The sequence below is a fragment of the Mustela nivalis genome (genome assembly GCF_964662115.1).
Source record: "Mustela nivalis genome assembly, chromosome: 1".
Classification (NCBI taxonomy): Eukaryota; Metazoa; Chordata; class Mammalia; order Carnivora; family Mustelidae; genus Mustela; species Mustela nivalis.
Genome location: NC_139020.1, coordinates 119,809,042 through 119,826,585, shown reverse-complemented (window position 1 = coordinate 119,826,585; position 17,544 = coordinate 119,809,042). Strand labels below are relative to the sequence as shown.

At 41.6% G+C, this 17,544-nt stretch overlaps 1 protein-coding gene and 1 long non-coding RNA gene across 3 annotated transcripts in view; one reads left to right on the top strand and one right to left on the bottom strand.

Moving 5' to 3' along the window:
* LOC309869538 overlaps positions 1 to 4,155 on the bottom strand; it is a 45,961-nt gene extending 41,806 nt beyond the window's left edge. The window contains exon 1 of the long non-coding RNA XR_014314245.1: positions 4,087 to 4,155. This is a non-coding gene — a long non-coding RNA (uncharacterized lncRNA). The remainder of the gene's footprint in view (positions 1 to 4,086) is intronic.
* The window catches only part of FBXO40 (F-box protein 40), a 26,523-nt gene continuing 12,834 nt past the window's right edge, over positions 3,856 to 17,544 (top strand). The window contains exons 1-3 of one of the 2 annotated variants that reach the window (XM_082740861.1): positions 3,856 to 3,970; positions 4,051 to 4,170; positions 4,546 to 4,654. The gene's annotated coding sequence lies outside the window, so the exon portion shown is untranslated. The other variant, XM_082740862.1, reaches the window with a different exon arrangement.

The window sequence follows — 17,544 nt, the reverse complement described above, 5'->3', positions numbered from 1 at the left end:
CATTAAAAAGATTATTCACCACGACCAAGTGGGATTTATTCCAGGGCTGCAAGGTTGGTTCAACATCCGCAAATCAGTCAATGTGATACAACACATCAATAAAAGAAAGAACAAGAACCATATGATACTTTCAATAGATGCTGAAAAAGCATTTGACAAAGTACAGCATCCCTTCCTGATCAAAACTCTTCAAAGTGTAGGGATAGAGGGCACATACCTCAATATCATCAAAGCCATCTATGAAAAACCCACCGCAAATATCATTCTCAATGGAGAAAAACTGAAAGCTTTTCCACTAAGGTCAGGAACACGGCAGGGATGTCCATTATCACCACTGCTATTCAACATAGTACTAGAGGTCCTAGCCTCAGCAATCAGACAACAAAAGGAAATTAAAGGCATCCAAATTGGCAAAGAAGAAGTCAAATTATCACTCTTCGCAGATGATATGATACTATATGTGGAAAACCCAAAAGACTCCACTCCAAAACTGCTAGAACTTATACAGGAATTCAGTAAAGTGTCAGGATATAAAATCAATGCACAGAAATCAGTTGCATTTCTCTACACCAACAGCAAGACAGAAGAAAGAGATATTAAGGAGGCAATCCCATTTACAATTGCATCCAAAACCATAAGATACCTAGGAATAAACCTAACCAAAGAGACACAGAATCTATACTCAGAAAACTATAAAGTACTCATGAAAGAAATTGAGGAAGACACAAAGAAATGGAAAAATGTTCCATGCTCCTGGATTGGAAGAATAAATATTGTGAAAATGTCTATGCTACCTAAAGCAATCTACACATTTAATGCAATTCCTATCAAAGTACCATCCATCTTTTTCAAAGAAATGGAACAAATAATGCTAAAATTTATATGGAACCAGAAAAGACCTCGAATAGCCAAAGGGATATTGAAAAAGAAAGCCAACGTTGGTGGCATCACAATTCCGGACTTCAAGCTCTATTACAAAGCTGTCATCATAAAGACAGCATGGTACTGGCACAAAAACAGACACATAGATCAATGGAACAGAATAGAGAGCCCAGAAATAGACCCTCAAATCTATGGTCAACTCATCTTCGACAAAGCAGGAAAGAATGTCCAATGGAAAAAAGACAGCCTCTTCAATAAATGGTGCTGGGAAAATTGGACAGCCACATGCAGAAAAATGAAATTGGACCATTTCCTTACACCACACACAAAAATAGACTCAAAATGGATGAAGGACCTCAATGTGCGAAAGGAATCCATCAAAATCCTTGAGGAGAACACAGGCAGCAACCTCTTCGACCTCTGCCGCAGCAACATCTTCCTAGGAACAACGCAAAAGGCAAGGGAAGCAAGGGAAAAAATGAACTATTGGGATTTCATCAAGATCAAAAGCTTTTGCACAGCAAAGGAAACAGTTAACAAAATCAAAAGACAAATGACAGAATGGGAGAAGATATTTGCAAACGACATATCAGATAAAGGACTAGTGTCCAGAATCTATAAAGAACTTAGCAAACTCAACACCCAAAGAACAAATAATCCAATCAAGAAATGGGCAGAGGACATGAACAGACATTTCTGCAAAGAAGACATCCAGATGGCCAACAGACACATGAAAAAGTGCTCCATATCACTCGGCATCAGGGAAATACAAATCAAAACCACAATGAGATATCACCTCACACCAGTCAGAATGGCTAAAATCAACAAGTCAGGAAATGACAGATGCTGGCGAGGATGTGGAGAAAGGGGAACCCTCCTACACTGTTGGTGGGAATGCAAGCTGGTGCAGCCACTCTGGAAAACAGCATGGAGGTTCCTCAAAATGTTGAAAATAGAACTGCCCTATGACCCAGCAATTGCACTATTGGGTATTTACCCTAAAGATACAAATGTAGTGATCCAAAGGGGCACATGCACCCGAATGTTTATAGCAGCAATGTCCACAATAGCCAAACTATGGAAAGAACCTAGATGTCCATCAACAGATGAATGGATCAAGAAGATGTGGTATATATACACAATGGAATACTATGCAGCCATCAAAAGAAATGAAATCTTGCCATTTGCGACAACATGGATGGAACTAGAGCGTATCATGCTTAGCGAAATAAGTCAAGCAGAGAAAGACAACTATCATATGATCTCCCTGATATGAGGAAGTGGTGATGCAACATGGAGGCTTAAGTGGGTAGGAGAAGAATAAATGAAACAAGATGGGATTGGGAGGGAGACAAACCATAAGTGACTCTTAATCTCACAAAACAAACTGAGGGTTGCTGGGGGGAGGGGGTTTGGGAGAAGGGGGTGGGATTATGGACATTGGGGAGGGTATGTGCTTTGGTGAGTGCTGTGAAGTGTGTAAACCTGGTGATTCACAGACCTGTACCCCTGGGGATAAAAATATATGTTTATAAAAAAAAAAAAAAAAAAAAAGAAAGGACAAATACCCAACTTTTGTAGCAACATGGATGGGACTGGAAGAGATTATTATGCTGAGTGAAATAAGTCAAGCAGAGAGAGTCAATTATCATATGGTTTCACTTATTTGTGGAGCATAACAAATAGCATGGAGGACATGGGGAGTTAGAGAGGAGAAGGGAGTTGGGGGAAATTGGAAGGGGAGGTGAACCATGAGAGACTATGGACTCTGAAAAACAATCTGAGGGTTTTGAAGGGGTGGGGGGTGGGAGGTTGGGGTACTAGGTGGTGGGTATTATAAAGGGCACGAATTGCATGGAGCACTGGGTGTGGTGAAAAATAATGAATACTGTTATGCTGAAAATAAAAAATAAATTAAAAAAAAAAAAGCATATCTGCTAAAAACAAAAAAAAAACAAAAAAAAAAATACAGAAAAGAAAAATGAATACTGTAACAAATGCCCATAAGGTCACTGCAAAAAACAAAACAAAACAAAACCAAAAAAACCCTTTTAACATATTAACACATTTTTCCAGGTGTTTTTTCCAACTTTATACTCCAAGTAAATCACACAAGAAATATCTCTGTTCACAGATGGCATCATTTTATATATAGAAAATCCTAAGGAATCCATAAAAAAAAAACCTATTAGAACTAATAAAGAAGCTCAGCAAAGTTTCAGGACACAAGATCAACATGTAAAATTTTTATAATTTTCCATTGCTAGTTGCTCACCTCAAATAAGCTTACCTACATAGACATATATGCATGGAAGAATCTGGGGAAAAGGGAATTCAGTGTTTGTTAACTGCTCTAGAATTCAGTACCTGTTTTCAGGACACAGGTGCATATATTCAAATAACAACATTGGTGAACACTTGGTATGTGCTGGGCACTATTCGTGTGCTTTCCATGTATTAAAGCATTAATGTGTTAGCTTATCAACACATAGTCACAGAGAGTACTATCATTCCCTTTTCACAACTGAGAAAACTGAGGTAGAGAGTAGTTAAGTAACTTGGTCACATACATAGATTAGCAAAGCCAAGATTATGTATTTTCTTTCCTCAAAAGAGAGCTGAAAGAGTTTCTTTGAAGAGGAGGTAAGGAAGAGCACCAGACTCAGAGCTACAAGAACCGAGTCAGGTGCTTGCGTGGTGCAGTCGGTTAAGCATGAGACTGTTGGTTTCCACGCAGGTTGCAGTGTCAGGGTTCTGAGACCCGGTACTGGTATTGGCTCTGTGCTCAGCAGGGAATCTGCTTGGGATTCTCTCTCTCCCTCTGCCTGCCCTCCACTCTCTCTCCCTGTCTCTTTTTCTCTCTCTCCCTGTCTCTGAAATAAATAAATCTTAAGAAGGAAGGAAGGAAGGAAAGAAGGAAGGAAGAAAGAAAGAAGAAAGAAAGAAAAGATAAATAACTGAGTCTTTCCTCTCGCTCCTCCCCTAGCTAGCTGTGTGACCTTGGATGGACAATTTATTTCTCTAAAACTCTGGCTCTTCATCTACTGAAAGAAAAAAAAAAAGGAAGTTGGACTAAGTGAAAGCTAAGGCTCCCACTAGCTCTTATTCTCTTACACCCGACTTACGTTGTGCCTGATTTCTGATTTACAAACCTTTCCTCTTTCCCAGAAGAAAGAAGAGGGCCCGGAGAGGACAGCCACTTACTTGTCATGACAAGAAATAGGAGAAACAGAAACAGGACCGCATGTCGCTTGCACAAGTTGCTGCTTCAGCCAGTGATGGGTTTAGGTGAAAAGCACGGTTATAATTAGAGCAGCCTGAATGCTCCACCAGCCACAGTGAGCACAGCTGGATCTGCTGACTGCACGCACACGAGTCTGAGAGGCCACTCTGGCCTTGAAAATGATCCTTTTTAAATGGATTTTCCCCCTTCCTCAAGGGAGAGAAAGCCTATTGATATAAAAGCTCACTTCCCTTCCGGCTTCCTCCTGCTAAACGCTGCCCCAATGGAGACCAAGTGTTGATAAATAGGGGGAAAGAAAAAAAAAATCGTAAGCTGAGCCTGGTCACATTGCCCCCTTGTGATATAGTTTTATTTTTAACTTCGAAACACTTGAACTATTTCTGCTGAAGTTTTCTCTGCTTCCCCTGCTTCCTCAACAGAACTCTGTCCTCTGCTGCAGCAGATGCACCCCAGCCACTTCCTGCGATCCCAGCCACACAGTCAAGGGACACAGGTGCAGCAGATGCTGACTCAGCCCGTGCAATCAAGGTAAGCTTTTCAAAGGGGAACAGGTGAACCAAGGGGGCCTTTGGAGTGGTGAACATGGAGATAGAGGCTGGGCTGTGCATCACCTTTTTGCTCTGAGCAAGAAGATGGTTAAGCAAATTAGTTACCTGTGGTGGGGAAAGCGGTTGGCTCTGAGAATAAGACCCAGCCATATGGAAACTCTTGTTTTAAATCTAAAATGTTGGAGCAGGAAAAAATTACCTGCTTTCAGGCAGCTTACATTCTTTCTTTTACAACCAACAGAACGGGGCTATGTGAGAACTCCAAAGCTACACAGTAGTAATGGGGGCTTGGGGAGGGCAGAGGAGGTGGTGAGGAGGTAGGTGGAAAGGCTAGAACCCAGGATTTCTATTTTTTAAACTCCAAATGCTGTGATCTTTTCATGGATATACATTGACTGTGTTAACTGCAAGTCATTCTTGCGTGCACACCATTTTATGTCCCTTAAATTCCAACCCCCGTGTCACGCTTCTGGTTAACGGGGCACAGTTATATTCACTGCATGCACTGTTTACACTTAGTCTGTAGAGCATAAGATCTGTTTTTCTCTAACAATATTCCCTAAATGCGGTTCTCTCCTTCCCAAATCTCTGGACTCCAAAATGCACCCAGAGAATAGAAGTGCAAATATTTTACAAACTGAAAAACTTACACAGGCTTTTGCATGCAAACCAAAAATTATTACAGGCTTGAAGCTTGTACATCCAGAGGGAAAAAAAGAAAATGATTAATGATACTTGAGGTATTGAAAGCTTTAAAATGTAGGTTATTTCTAGTTTTTAAAATAACTGCATAGTGTTGCATGCACAAATAAATTGTCAGGGATAAGTGAGCAGTGTTTATTTTCTTGTTTTCCTCTGGGCCTCGCTTTAATGTTTATAGTTCAGCTAAGGACATCCTAGGAAGTAGCCTATGCAGCAAAAGGGATTCTGTACACTCTGAACTTTGCGGTCTACAGGCTAAAGCCACCAATGCCAAGTAAAAGGAGACCTACCCAGATACCCTACCTCCTGGATTCCTTCCTTCCTGCCTCTATAACCTCCAGACATATCCCATAACTGTGCTATGGATGTCTAGGTTATACTTAGGCTTGTTTGCTAGGCACAGTGCATTAGGTATAATTGCCTAACTTCATTTAATTTTGTCAGGGTTTCCATGGCACCAAGGTCTTCAAGGTATATGCTGGGATGCTGTCCTAATGAGAGTGGGGCATGTTGATTTAGGAGAGCCAAGCAGACAGGTTGACTCATAGCTACCCCTAGATAATCTGGCTAATTAGCACTTTCTTGGCCAATACAAAATATTAATTTAAAATACTGATACTAATAATAGAAGCACCATATGTGAGAATTAACTAGGATATAATGAAAATGCTGGAATCATTGCCTAGAAGCCCAAGATTATGGACCCAGATGTGGGAATTATCATCAGCCAACTGCTTGTATTAAGATCTCGAGCAAAGGGATTGTTTTAGTATTTTACTTTATACATTTTCTTTCCTTAGAACTAAATAGCATCATAGCAGGGGAACAATTTAACAATATATAATTAAAGTAACTAATTAATTGGCTGGGAAACAGATTAAGAGCTAAAGAATATCTCTGATCTTTAACTTTTGACCTTGTCACTTCCACTGAAGTTAAAGCTCAGGAATAAATAATTATCACCAGGGCCAACCACATGAGGAGGCAAAATAGTTAGTTGCTGACATCATGTGAAGGTTGCTGAAAGGGTCCCTTGCCTAAAAATATCTCCCTGACATCAACCCTGTTTGCCTACTAATTTTAAAATTATAGTAAAGAATGTTAAAGCTATTATCTGTTAATCCCATTCTCTTTTGCTTGTGTCAGTGATTTAAATATATTTGCTATATGACTTCTCATGACCTTGTTGGCCAGTGACACTCAGGCTCCGCCTCTTCCTCATTCTTCCAGGCTCTGCCCTATTTTGCCCTTGGTACCATCTAAGCTGCCCCCCATGCCCTTGGCCACCACCCCTACACAGGTAGCTCTGTGTGGCATGTGGTTTCCAAAGATTTCTCACTATTACATCAAGGTGAGAAGCAAAGGCAAGACACTTTACCTCTGCGCCTCAGTTTCTCTTGCAGTAAATGAAGAGGTTAAACTAGACACTTTCCTTTCAAAGGGAGGTCCTTTGACCATCAACTCTGCCTGGAGCGTGTTATGGATGGGAAGACTCTCAGACCACACTCCCATTCTGCCAGATTAGAATCTGCATTTTAAAGAGATTGCCCAGGTGATTCCTATATATACATTGAAGATTCAGGAGCTCCAGAGCAGAGGATCTGTGGTTATGCACCTGACCCAGACTTCTGATTAATGACTGCAAGCATTTCGAACAAGTGCTATAACCTCCTGAAAACAATTCTGGCAGCTGAGTGTCTATTATAACTTGAACCTGAAGAAGTCTTTTCCATTCAGTTACTGCTCCATTCACCTAATAACATGGAAAACATTTCTCTTTCTTCCTTAAAAAAAAAAAAAAAAAAAAAAAAAAAAAGCCCCAGGGGGTTGCCTAGGTGGTTCAATGGGTTAAGGTTTTGAGTCCTGATTTCTACTCAGGTCATGATATCAGGGTCATAGGATTGAGCCCCAAGTCCAGGTCCAGCTCATGCTGAGCATGAAGCCTACTTGGGATTCTCTCTCTCCTTCTTCCTCTACCCACCCAACCACACTCAAATGCATGTGCTTTCTCTCTCTCTAAAAAGAAAAAAAAAAAAAAAGCCCCAAATTAGCATACATTTGACATCATTACACTTTCCTCCTAAATTTGTTTCAAACTGGTCTCACAGCTCTCTCAAAATGCTTCTTTCTTTAGGGTTCTATTCAGTTTCATTCATTTCAATGCTATTGAATAAACATTCAGTGCTAGGAGCACCTTAGATATACTCACTCTCTCAGTCTCTCAGAAACTATTTTGTACATTCTTCGGGGAGCATTTTTGTTCTCCCTTGATATTCCAGTCAGAGCTCTTTTCCTGCCTGAACACACTCTCCTGGCCGGGAAATTTCTGCTTCATTTATGGCCTTCATCCCTGAGCACCACCATCCCAGCAACTTCCCTTTGGAGGAACTGATTCTGCAGCCCATCACAAAAAAGAAGCCAATTTCAACCGACACCTTCTTTTTTTTTCCTTAATGAACAGAATAATGTATGTAGAGAAACAATAAAAATGACAAACCTGCACCTAGGAAACAAAGATGCCTCTATCTGCCTCTGTGGCATCTGAAGGATTCTCCAGCCTGGATGCAGTACTATTTGAGTTCCAGAGCTGAAGGAATGAATGTGGTGAATACAAGGTGCCCAAGGGAGTGAGTTCAGGGGGACTCATACTCTTAAAGGAGTAATGATTTTATTTTATTTTATTTTTTATTTTTATTTTAAAGATTTTATTTATTTATTTGACATAGAGAAATCACAAGTAGATGGAGAGGCAGGCAGAGAGAGAGAGAGAGGGAAGCAGGCTCCCTGCTGAGCAGAGAGCCCGATGCAGGACTCGATCCCAGGACCCTGAGATCATGACCTGAGCCGAAGGCAGCGGCTTAACCCACTGAGCCACCCAGGTGCCCAGGAGTAATAATTTTCTTAAATGGGATTTAAAGATTATTAACCTGGCAGTGGAATATAAGATACAATGGAGTGAGGGAGAACTGGACATGGAAAGGCCAGCCCAAACCTGCATGAGTGATGCAATGGGAAGACAAAAAGACCCGGACGTGGAGGTGACCATGAGAATGACCTTCCTCTTAGGGGAAGGATGAACAACTGAGTGACCCTTTCCCTACTTTGTCTCATTTGTCATAATCCTATGGGTTGTTATGAACTGCACTTTATGGATGAATAAATTAGCTCTAGGGAGATTAACTTGTCCAAAATTACATAGCTAACACATGAGAGCGTTCGTTAGTTTACTTTATATTGGGAGAGTCAGATAAGGTCTCTTATGGAGGTAACATATCAGCTGAAATCTGAAGAGCAAGAAGGAGCCCGTAACACAAAAAGGAAGGGGTGAATTTTGGTAGAAAGAACAAGCATAAAGGCCCTACACAGGAATAAGTGACAATGCTGGAGCAAAGTGCTCAAGGGTAAGGTGAGGTAGAGGAGGCCAGCAGTGGACCACATCGGAGGGGACACTCATGCAGGGCCTTGTGGACCAAGATAAGGAGTCAGAGTTTATTCCTTGTGATGGGAATCCACTGGAGATTCTAAGTGGGAATAGTGACCTCGTGTTAAAATTGTGGAACTCTTTCTCAAACTCCACATATGATTGGAATCATAGGGCATTTGTCTTTCTCTGACTGACTTATTTTGCTTAGCGTAATACAATCTAGCTCCATCCACATATTTCATATGGCAGGATTTCATTTTTTGATGACTGAGTAATATTCCATTGTGTATATATATTTACCACATCTTCTTTACCCAATTATAAGTTGATGGACATTTGAGCTCTAAAGGAGAAAAAAAAAAAAAAGGAGAGAAGGAAACAAGCCGTAAGAGACTTTTAACGATAGAGAATAAACCGAGGGTTGATGGTGGGAAGTGGATAGGGGATGGACTAGATAGATGGGTGATGGGTATTAAAGAGGGCACTTGTTTTGATGAGCACTGGGTGTTGTATATAAATGATGAATCACTGAACTCTACTCCTGAAACCAATATTGCACTGTATGTTAACTAAAATTTTTTTTTAAAAAGTTGTTGAAATCACTCCTTCTTCTGGTAAATATAGATTACAGAGCATCAGATGGGAGGGGTGAGACTAATTATAGTCTTTTGCACCAGAGTGGATAAGGAATGATGGTGCTTGGATGCAGGCAGTGGTGGTAGAGATGGAAAGAAATGGACCGAAGTGCCCAATGCCCTTTTGGGACTTTCCCCAAGGCCTTCCTACCTAACTTATTCCAATGTAGGGCCCTGTGCTAGTTCGCAAAATCGACCAGCTTCTAGCTCAGTGGTTCTTAAACTTGAGTTTATGACAGCATCAGTTGGATGTAGTTGTTCTGATTCAATTTGGTAGGGCCCAATAATTTATATTTCTAACCAGTTCCTGGGTAATACTGACATTGTGGGTCAGGTTACCACACTTTAAAGGCCATTGTTCTAGCTGACTCTCCTTTTCATATTAACTTACTCCTTTCTGAGTGATCAACACAGCACCACAACCTGCATCAAATGTTCCTCCTTTGCCAGGTTCTTAATTATCCTCTATTTCTGTAAAGAAATATCCATCCTTTAAAGTCATGTGCCTGGTCTTTCCATCTATTCATATTCCACTTAAACTGCATCCAGTGCAACCAGTAAAATCTAGGTCTATGTAGATTTTTTTAAAATGCTGAAGTCTAAATTATATTATTTTGACTGCTATCTCCTCCATTCAGGGAAGCTTTAAGACATATTTTGGGGAGAGTGTTTTACAGTGTTTTGACCATAGACTTGGTTGAAGTTGATTTTTTTTTTTTAAGATTTTATTTATTTATTTGTCAAAGAGAGAGCGAGAGCAAGCACAAGCAGACAGAGTGGAAGGCAGAGTCAGAGGGAGAAGCAGGCTCCCTGCGGAACAAGAAGCCCGATGTGGGACTCGATCCCAGGATGCTGGGATCATGACCTGAGCCGAAGGCAGCTGCTTAACCAACTGAGCCACCCAGGCGTCCCAGTAGAAGTTGATTTTTAAGAGGAGGGGCTGTATTGCCTTTTCAGACAGGAAGTAAGAATTTAAAGATGAACATAGGAGCAAAGAAATTACAGGAGGAAATAGCACCTGGATAAAAATATATGGTTTCAGGCATAGAATTTTGTCAACTTTTTCCACAGTGAAGAATTTGTATAATGCACGTGCTTTAATTTAATAGATTTTCCAGTTTAAACTTCAGAATATGTATTATATTATAGATTTTAATCCTAAAAACTTCACTTTCAGGGACGCCTGGGTGGCTCAGTGGGTTAAGCAGCTGCCTTCGGCTCAGGTCATGATCCCAGCGTCCTGGGATCGAGTCCCACATCAGGCTCCTTGCTTGGCAGGGAGCCCGCTTCTCCCTCTGCCTCTGTCTGCCTGTGCTCACTCTCCCCCCCCCCTCTCTCTGATAAATAAATAAAATCTTAAAAAAAAAAAAACCTTCACTTTCATATGGGTACTACCTCCAATGCAAAGCCATGAGACCTGGATACTTTTCGTATTTCCTCTATCCAGATGGGGCACAATATGGGATGTGGCCCAGAGGAGAACAAAACAAAACAAAAAAAAAAATCATCATGGGGATGAAGGTTGAAGGTGCTTTCTATCAATTTCCTATGAATGAAGAATATCTAGCTCCCTATAATCTGGAAATATTATAGATGTATATATCTTCCTGTGCCCAGCTGGAGGAAGAGAAGCTCTCCTTTGATGGGCTCTAGTTATGGGCTTGCTTTCTTCCCAAATCACAGGGATAGAACACATGTCTCTGTGGGTCTCTGAGGGATGCAGCATGATATACCAAAGAGTACAGGGTTTTAAACCAGATAAACTTATGCATCTTTGTGTTCCACTGTAAATGGAAAGGGTAATACCCAGGTCTCAAGGCCATCATGAGGATTAAATGAGATGTTATGTAAAGAACACGGTAGGAACTAAAATCTTACTATTCTTTCTCCCTGACATCCAAAATGTATAAAAATCACTCAATCTAGGACAGTCAGACAAACACTGTGCAGGATAAGGATCCAGTCCTTACACTGAAGTGGAGATTAGGAGAACAAGGCATCCTGCGTCACAAGATAACTGTAATTTGATCATCTTGGAGCAAGACCAAGTGGCTACAACCTAATATGATCAACCAAGTATCTATGTTTGTGTGGGACTAAGAGGTTTCCTAGGATCTGGAACTTTCAGAACTAAAACTAAGAGAGTCCCAGGCAAACCAGAAAGATGGCCATACTGCTTACTCAGCAATAATTAGACAATAAAGAATTTGGATTGTCCTTTATCTCAGTGGGAACAAATTCCTGTAGATATACAGCAGAAGGTTCAGATATGAGTCTTTATGCCTCCTAAGAGTGGTCTCCACTTACCGTGTCTTTCTGCTCAGCACATGTCCTCTCTCAAAGTCACTTATTTGATGTAGCTCCAGAGCCTGGCAGAAGATCTTTAAATAGCATCATTAAAAACAAAACAAACATAAGAAACAGCATCTTTGTTGCCTATGTGCATTGTTTTTCTTTTCTCTTAAAGGAATATTTTAAAATAACTTCGAAGACGTGGAGAGCAACAGGGCTCCACCACAAATGTTTCCAACTTCAATAGCACTATTCACAAGAACCTTTCTTTGTAATGCTGAAGGATAAGAACTGATTGGTCTTGGAGTTCTTCACCACTGTCCCTCAAGCCAGACATATCCCTGCAGCTGGGACAGAGTCCTCTCTACACAAACAGAACACACAGAACTAGCTAGACCTGCTTTTCCCTTCCCAGAAACTATCTCAACTTTGTGGCAGAACCAGGCTGGCAAATAAGAAGTTGGACTTTCCTGCTGCTGGTAGCTTCTTTCATGTAGTTGTATTCTATTTGCAACCTAACTCTTCTTTCTCACTTAAAACCCAGTGCGGGGGTATTCCTGGGTGGCTCAGTGGATTAAGGCCTCTGCCTTTGGCTCGGATCATGATCTCAGGGTCCTGGGATCGAGCCCCAAATTGGGCTCTCTGCTCAGCAGGGAGCCTGCTTCCCCCTCTCTCTCTGCCTGCCTGTTTGTGATCTCTCTCTCTCTCTCTCTGTGTGAAATAGATAAATAAAATATTAAAAACAAAACCAGTAGGGGAGTCTGAATCATCCAGAATCCATCTTTATTCACGAGTGTCTTTTATGCATAGAAAGCAGATGAGCACATTCTCCCAGCCAGGGCATAGGCCCTGCTAATATTGGAACATGTGTTCAATGGCTTTCCTCTCCCCTCTAAGCAAATACCACATTTTGAATGGCAAGTGTCCCATTGCACAACTAAAATGCCATATTTGTTCTGACAAGAGCTCTTTGGGGAACCGCCATGAGCAATGGCATTGTTAGCATTGTTCTTAATCTTGAGGCAGCATTCAAGGTCATTGCTCACCCTTTCCATTACATCAGGACACATGGTCCTGACTCTTCACTCTCTGGTCTCTCCTTCTCTGGCTTTACTTCTCCTTACTGTCATAGTGGTCATATTCAGCTATGTACTTCATGGCTCAGATGCCTATTCCATGTTCTTCTTTCCCCAGTTATGGCTTCCTCTCTCACTTCTAAGTGACTCATTCTCAAATCTGCATCTTCCCATTCTACCCACCTCTTTCCATCCACATGATCTGTCATCACCTTAAGCAAACTTGTATTAAACTTATGGGGCTCATCTCCCCCCCTAAAAAACGGATTCCTTCTTCTGACTTCTATTTTTCTCAGAACTAAATGATTCAAAATCTTGGCATCAAATCTGACTCTTCTTTTTTTGCCATATCCAGCTGGAAACAAAAATTCTGTGATTCCCTTGCGATGCCTGCCCTCGGCCTCATCCTGCATAGCTCCACTACCATCAGTCCACCCCTGCAGCTTCATTGCACTCTCCATGAAGCAGTTTCTTGCTCTGTCCTTCCATGCCATCACTCCACAGTATTAAATGGTCCTTTATTGAGCACCAAATAATTCCATATGTGTTAGCCTCATATTTACAAATTTTCACAGCAAGTCCTCAGTGGCTTTTTCCCCCACGTGTGATCAATCTGGGATATAGCAGAAGTCTAACTGAATGTTCAGTTTTATGTTAGAAGGTCCAGGAGCTAGACTCCTGCGTCCAAAAGATGTCATCTTTCCCTATCTTATTCTGCTTTGTCTCAGTCCTGCCCTCACAGTCCTCCCCTCTGCTCAATTCCCTCTCTGGATTTAACACCTTCATTTATCTTTTCCCGGGCCCTGAATCTGCTTGTTGTTCTCTCTTGTAACTTCTTACCTGCCTCCTGATTCAAGCTCTTAGGGATGTAGGACTATCTGCCACAATCCCTCTTTCACACTCAGTAGTTCCAGTACGTAAGAATCAGTTGGGTAATGTGTTAAGGACATGAATTCCAGACATCCCTCATTTAACCCAGAGATGCAGTCAGCCTAGCAGTGCTATCGGATAGAACTTTCTATGCAGATGGAAATGCTCTATGCGTGTTGTCCAATAGAGTAGCTACTAACCATATGTGACACCTGAAACTTGAAAGGTAGCTAGTATGACCAAGAAACTGAATTATTAATTTTATTTCAATTTTATTAAATTTAAATAGCCATAGTGGCTGCCATATTTATAGTGCAGATTTATAGATTTAACACACATGACAGCAGATTCTATTGAGCACAGGTGTTTAAGAACTACTTAAATAAGCAGTCCAGGTGATGTTTATTCTCCCTTACTAGCACACTGCAGATAGTCAGCAAATGTGTGTTGAAGGAATGGATGAACAAACGAATACAAGAACAAATCAGAATATGATTTCCTGGGGCGCCTGGGTGGCTCAGTGGGTTAAAGCCTCTGCCTTTGGCTCAGGTCATGATCCCAGGGTCCTGGGATCGAGCCCCGCATTGGGCTCTCCGCTCAGTGAGCCTGCTTCCTTCTCTCTCTCTGCCTGCCTCTCTGCCTGCTTGTGATCTCTCTCTGTCAAATAAATAAATACAATTTAAAAAAAAAAGAATATGATTTCCTTGAGACATAAGGCTGTCTCTTCTGGAAAAAATAGTTGAGGGGACTTTTCCAAATTGAAAGAGTTTAAGAAGACTTACCAACCAAATGTAATAAATTGACATTAAATGTATTCTGGCTCAAAATTTAAAAATTTTTAAAAAAATATAAAAGACTCATATGGATTTAGGAAGGACAAGATGGCGGGGAAGTAGGAGGAGGCGCTCTTTCAACCTGTACCCTAAAGTGAGCTGATTACCTACCAAAGAACTCTGATCACCCATGAAATCAGCCTGAGATCAGAATTATACGTGTCTGGATCTCTACAGGGGCAGAAGACGCCAGTGGGCAGGTAAAGCAGAGTGGGAACGGCTGACTGATCTAGGAAGATAAACAAAAGGGGGAGGGAGCCACCAGAGGCGACCGGTTGGAAAGTAATACCCCAATACGAGCGAGAGTGCCCTGCCTCTGGGGACCAGCATTAACTTGGAGACTGGTTGAAAGCACTCCAAAAGAGCAAAGGATCGCGGGGGGGGGGGGGGGGGGGGGGTTGTGGGAATCGGGGTGGCTAGGGACAGGGGCTTAAGTCCCCAGACCCAGAACAGCCTCCCCTGGCACTGAGCCAGAGAGAGTGCGTTGGAGAAACCAGGTCCCTGAGCTGCCAGCGCGCCCAAGAACGCATGGGGTCCAGCTCCTGTGAGGGGCTGGGAGCCTCACCAGAGGGCAGAACGCCGAACCATGATAACAGAGCCTGAGACACGCATGCTCCTCACCCTCCCCTGAGAGAGGCGCTCAAAGGCCCAGCCTGGTGCTCTCGGACCCGAGCCACTGTATCAGAGCCTGAGACACAGGCACGACCCACACTCTTCCTGGGAGAGGTGCGCGCAAGCCTGGCGCTCTTAGACCCAGAAAGACCAGGCACTCCCAGCCCGGTCCAGCAGGAAAATCTCAGTGTGTAATTGCTGCTTGGAACCTCTCTGGCAGTCTGGAGCTGCCCAGACAGCATCCGCTGCCATGGTTTTGGGTACAAGCAGAAGATACTGCATCTCCAGGGTCCGCGACTCAGAACCTGCTCTGCCAGTGGCCAAGGGGGAGTTTATATGACCTCTGCAGCACCCACAGGAGAGCAGACTGAGGCTTCTCTCTGAAAGGGAGGTCAGGGTGCAGTTTGCTTTCCTCTAAACTTAAAAAACCATCAAAAGCAGTCAAGGCCAGAGGGGGGAAAAAAAAAACCGTGAAAACCTCCAGAGAACAAAAGCCTGGAAAAATCGGTTTCTTCAGAGCCCCACCCCCTTGAGGGGGGCAGGAGGACTTAACTCAGAGAACATCATTGACTGAAAACCCACCTGGCAGGCCCCTCCCCAAGAAAACTAACCAGGAAAGAAAAAAAAAAAAGACTACAAGAGAACAACCACCACTACTTCATAGGAAAATCTTTATTTTTAACTCGTTCCCACTGGTTCAATTTTAACTCGTTCCCATTCTGGTTCGTTCTTTCTTTCTTTCTTTCTTTCTTTCTGTATGTATGTATGTATTTATTTATATAGATAATTTTTTAACCTATTTACCATCACAGTGAGATTTCCATTACATCAAATTCCATAATAACCTTCTAACCTGAACTTTTTGATACATACACCTGTGTTTTTCTTTTCCATTTCTATTTTAAAAAAATTTTTTTAATTTAGTTTAGTTTAGTTTATTCCTTTTTTATTTTTATTTTCTAATATTCATATAGCGTTAAACTTCAAGGTAATCCCCTTACCCCAATCAATGCTACCCCTATAGGTAAACCAATTTTTAATCCCCCTTTATCTTAGGAAAGTTGAGTCCTTTAACAAACATATCAAGATACATCCAGGAAGAATCAAAACAACCTTCCTCACCCACACTGAGAATTTATAACCACTCTCCCATCTTTTTCTTTCACCAGTGTTTCTGTTTTTGTGTTTGTCCTGATAGTATATAAATCTTACACTTGGGGTTCTTTTTGACGAGGTTCTTCCTTTATTTGCTTATATATTTATTTTTTCTCTTGTCATATACTTTTATCAGTCTTTTTGTTTGTCTGGTTTTGTTTGTATACTTCATAAATCTTACCTTGGGGCCCATTTGGGCTGAACCTTCCCTTTTATCTTCCCTTTTTTCCCCCTGTATCTCTCTCTCTCTCTCTCTTTTTTTTTCTTTTTCTTTTCTTTTTTATCTCATTTGGGTGGGGAATCCTGATTGCTCAGAAGCATTCCAGGGAACACCTTGACTGCACTATGGTCGGTACATCCAGCTATATCCGTTCAGTCATCTCTCACCAAAATGACTAGGAGGAGGAATGCCCAATAGAAGGAAAATACAGAGGATGGGCCTTCTGCAACAGAGCTAACAGCTATCAACATAGACAGTATGTCAGAAAGAAAATTCAGGCTAACAATTATCCAGGCAATAGCTAGGTTGGAGAAAGCCATGGATGACCAAACAGAATTGATTAGGGTAGAACTGAAAGCTACCAGGGATGAGGTTCACAATGCTCTCAAAGAGTTCCAATCTAATCTAAATTCTCTCAAAGCTAGGGTAACTGCTACAGAAGATAGAATTAGTGATCTGGATCTGGAGGACAAACAGATAGAGAGAAAGGATCAAGAGGAAGCCTGGAACAAACAGCTTAGAAGCCATGAAAACAGAATCAGAGAAATAAATGATGCCATGAAATGTTCCAATGTCAGAATTATTGGAATCCCTGAAGGGGAGGAGAAAGAAAGAAGTCTAGAAGATATAGTGGAACAAGTTCTTCATGAAAATTTTCACAATATCGCAAATGGAACCAGCGTTCATGTGCTAAAGGCTGAACGGTCTCCACCCAAGATTATAGATTCCAAAAAAAATCAAGGCACCTGATTGTCAAATTGAGGAATCATAATTGTAGATACAATCTCTTGAAAGCTGCTAGGACAAAAAGTCTCCTTACTTACAGAGGAAAGCCCATCAGAATAACATCAGACCTGTCCACAGAGACCTGGCAAGCCAGAAAGGGCTGGCAAGATATATTCAGGGCACTAAATGAGAAGAACGTGCAGCCAAGAATACTTTATCATTAATACTTTAATGTCAGCAAGACTGACATTCAAAATGGATGGATAGATAAAGAGTTTCCCAGACTGGCAAGGCTTAAAAGACTATGCAACCACCAAGCCGACAC